Below are 4,398 nucleotides of genomic sequence, written 5' to 3'. Positions count from 1 at the left end.
TTAGTGTCGGCTTAGACTATGACACTTTAGTTTGATTCGACATTAAGAGTGGGTTTGGTAATGGTTAGAAATGAAACGTTGAGTATATCTCTCACTAAAAGCAATGGCGAACTAACACAGGTGGTCCCTTGTAGATCGGTTGGTAGAGCATGGTTCTTGCAATGCCAGGGTTGTGGGTTTTATTCCCATGGGTGACCAGTATGAAAATGTATATTCTCTATTGTAATTATTATGGATCCCCATCAATTCCTTTTAAGGCAGCAGCTACTCTTCCTGTGGTCCGGAAGAAATAAGGCAGTTATACAATTTTAAAAACATTCACAACACACTAAGTGTGTGCCCTCAGGTCCATACTCCACTACCACATATAAACAACACAAAATCCATGTGTACATGTGTGTATAGTGCGTATGTTATCGTGTGTGTATGTGTGTATGCATGTGTCTGTGCCTGTGTTTGTGTTGCTTCACAGTCCCCGCTGTTTCATAAGCTGTATTTTTACCTGCTTTTTAAATCTGATTCTACTGCTTGCATCAGTTACCTGATGTGGAATAGAGTTCCATGTAGTTATGGCTCTATGTAGTACTGTGCACCTCCCGTAGTCTGTTCTGGACTGTTCTGTTCGGGACTGTTCTGGAAGAGACCTCTGGTGGCATGTTTTGTGGGGTATATATTGGTGTCCGACCTGTGTGCCAGTAGTTTAAACAGACAGCTCGGTACCTTCAGCTTGTCAACACCTCTTATAAAAACAAGTAATGAGGAAGTCAATCTCTCTTCCACTTTGAGCCATGAGCGATTAACATGCATGTCATTAATGTTAGCTCTCTGTGTGCTTTTAAGGGCCAGCAGTGCTGCACTGTTCTGAGCCAACTGAAATTTTCCCAAGTCCCTCTTTGTGGCACCTGACCACACGACTGAACAGTAGTCTAGGTGCGACAAAACCAGGGCCCGTAGGACCTGCCTTGTTGATAGTGTTGTTAATAAGGCAGAGCAGCGCTTTATTATGGACAGACTTCTCCCCATCTTAGCTACTGTATCAATATGTTTTGACCATGACAGTTTACAATCCAGGGTTACTCCAAGCAGTTTAGTCACCTCAACTTGCTCAATTTCCACATTATTCATTATGAGATGTAGTTGAAGTTTAGAGTTCAATGAATGATTTTTCCCAAATACAATGCTTTTAGTTTTGGAAATATTTAGGACTAACTTATGCCTTGCTACCCAATCCGAAACTAACTGCAGCTCTTTGTAAGTGTTGCAGTCATTTCAGTCGCTGTAGTAGCTGACATGTAGAGTGTTGAGTCATCCACGTACATAGACACACTGGCCTTACTCAAAGCCAGTGGCATGTCGTTAGTAAAGATTGAACAAAGCAAGGGACCTAAACAGCTACCCTGGGGAATTCCTGCTTCTATCTGGATGCTGTTTGAGAGGCTTCCATTAAAGAACACCCTCTGTGATCTGTTAGACAAGTAACTCTTAACAAGACAGCCCCCACAATCATTTTATCATCAATTTCTCTCAGCCAATCATCATTCATTTGTGTAAGCGCCATGCTTGTTGAGTGTCCATCCCTATATTCGTGCTGAAAGTCTGTTGTCAATTTGTTTACTGTGAAATAGCATTGTATCTGGTCAAACACCATTTTTTTCTAGAAGTTTACTAAGGGTTGGTAACAGGCTGATTGGTCGGCTATTTGAGCCAGTAAAGGGAGCTTTACTATTCTTGGGTAGCGGAATGACTTTAGCTTCCCTTCAGGCCTGTGGGCACACACTTTCTAGTAGGCTTAAATTGAAGATGTGGCAATATCGTCCGCTATTATACTCAGTAATTTTCCATCCAGATTGTCAGACCCTGTAAAGACTTCCACGCTGACTTTAAGGAATTCAAAAGTACAATTCTTGTCTTTCATAATTTGGTAAACATACTTGGACGTGTAGTGTCAGCATTTGTTGCTGGCATGTCATCCCTAAGTTTGTTTATCTTGCCAATGTAAAATTCATTAAAGTAGTTAGCAATATCATTGGGCTTTCTGATAAATCTGAAATCAATGAATGATGGAGCCAAGATTGGCTTTTTCACCGACATTTCATTGAAGGTGCCTCAAAGCTTTTTACTATCGTTCTTTATATAATTTATCTTTGTTTCATAGAATCGTTTATTTTTCTTTTTATTTACCTTAGTCACATTATTTCTTAATTTGCTGTATGTTTGCCAATCAGTTGGGCTGCCAGACTTTTTTGCCATACTTTTTGCCTCATCCCTCTCAGCCATACAATGTTTAAATTCCTCATCAATCCAAGGGGATTTAACAGTTTTTACAGTCATTTTCTTAATGGGTGCGTGCTTACTAGTAATTGGAATAAGCAATTTTATAAATGTGTCAACTGCAGCGTCTGGTTGCTCCTCATTACGGGGTGGCAGGTACCAGAGTGGTTAGAGCGTTGGACTAGGAACCGAAAGGTTGCAAGATCGAATCCTTGAGCTGACAAGGTAAAAATGTGTCATTCTACCCCTGAACAAGGCAGTTAACCCACTGTTCCTAGGCCATCATTGAAAATAAGAATTTGTTTTTAACTGACTTGCCTAGTTAAATAATTAGAGACCAGCAAATATTATTTACATCATCAACATATGAATCAATACAAAACGTATTGTATGACCTCTTAAACACTATATTAGGTCCAGCCTTTGGAACTTTGGTTTTCCTAGATATGGCTATTATATTGTGATCACTACCTCCTATGGATTTGGATATTGCTTTAAAGCACATTTCTGTAGCATTAGTAAAGATGTGATCAGTACATGTTGATTATTTAATTCCTGTGCTATTTGTAGCTACCCTGGTAGGTTGACTGACAACCTGAATCAGTTTGCAGGCACTGGTTACAGTTTGAAGTTTTTTCCTGAGTGGGCAGCTTGATGAGAGCTGGTCAATATTTAAATCACCAAGAAAATATAATTTTCTGTTGATATCACATACATTATGAAACATTTCACACATATTATCCAGATGCTGACTGTTAGCACTTGGTGGTCTATAGCAGCTTCCCACAATAATGGGCTTTAGGTGAGGCAGATGAACCTGTAGCCATATTACTTCAACAGTATTTAACATTAGATCTTCTCTAAGCTTTACGGGAATGTGGTTCTTTATGTAGACCGTTCTTTATATATACCGCACTTCTGTCTTTTCGGAAAATGTTGTAACCATGTATTCTACCACTGTATCATCAAAGGTATTATCTAAGTGAGTTTCAGCACAAGTGGCAGAGATCTTTGTGGGCTATACTCAGCCTTGTCTCAGGATGGTAAGTTGGTGGTTGAAGATATCCCTCTAGTGGTGTGGGGGCTGTGCTTTGGCAAAGTGGGTGGGGTTATATCCTTCCTGTTTGGCCCTGTCCGGGGATATCGTCGGACGGGGCCACAGTGTCTCCCGACCCCTCCTGTCTCAGCCTCCAGTATTTATGCTGCAGTAGTTTATGTGTCAGGGGGCTAGGGTCAGTCTGTTATATCTGGAGTATTTCTCCTCTCTTATCTGGTGTCCTGTGTGAATTTAAGTATTCTCTCTCTCTCTCTCTCTCTCTCTCTCTCTCTCTCTCTCTCTCTCTCTCTCTCTCTCTCTCTCTCTCTCTCTCTCTCTCTCTCTCTCTCTCTCTCTCTCTCTCTCTCTCTCTCTCTCTCTCTCTCTCTCTCTCTCTCTCTCTCTCTCTCTCTGAGGACCTGAGCCCTAGGACCATGCCTCAGGACTACCTGGCCTGATGACTCCTTGTTGTCCCCAGTCCACCTGGCCATGCTGCTGCTCCAGTTTCAACTGTTCTGCCTGCGGCTATGGAACCCTGACCTGTTCACTGGATGTGCTACCTGTCCGGTAGAGATACTCTGAATGATCGGCTATGAAAAGCCAACTGACATTTTCTCCTGAGGTGCTGACCTGTTGCACCCTCGACAACCACTGTGATTATTATTATTTGACCCTGCTGGTCATCTATGAATATTTGAACATCTTGGCCGTGTTCTGTTACAATCTCCACCCGGCACAGCCAGAAGAGGACTGGCCACCCCTCATAGCCTGGTTCCTCTCTAGGTTTCTTCCTAGGTTTTGGCCTTTCTAGGGAGTTTTTCCTAGCCACCATGCTTCTACATCCGCATTGCTTGCTGTTTGGGGTTTTAGGCTGGGTTTCTGTACAGCACTTTGTGACATCAGCTGATGTAAGAAGGGCTTTATAAATATATTTGATTGATTGATTTAGAGATTGCCAGAATATGAATGTCATCTGTTATAAGCAAGTTATTGACTTCATGAACCTTGTTTCTCAGGCTGCATATGTCAATATGGGCTATTTTTATCACTTTTCTGGGTTGCTTGGTTGTTTTTACTGGGAAGCTTATCAG

Source organism: Salmo salar, chromosome ssa01 (assembly GCF_905237065.1).
Source record: "Salmo salar chromosome ssa01, Ssal_v3.1, whole genome shotgun sequence".
NCBI lineage: Eukaryota > Metazoa > Chordata > Actinopteri > Salmoniformes > Salmonidae > Salmo > Salmo salar.
Note: the sequence above shows the minus strand (reverse complement) of the source record.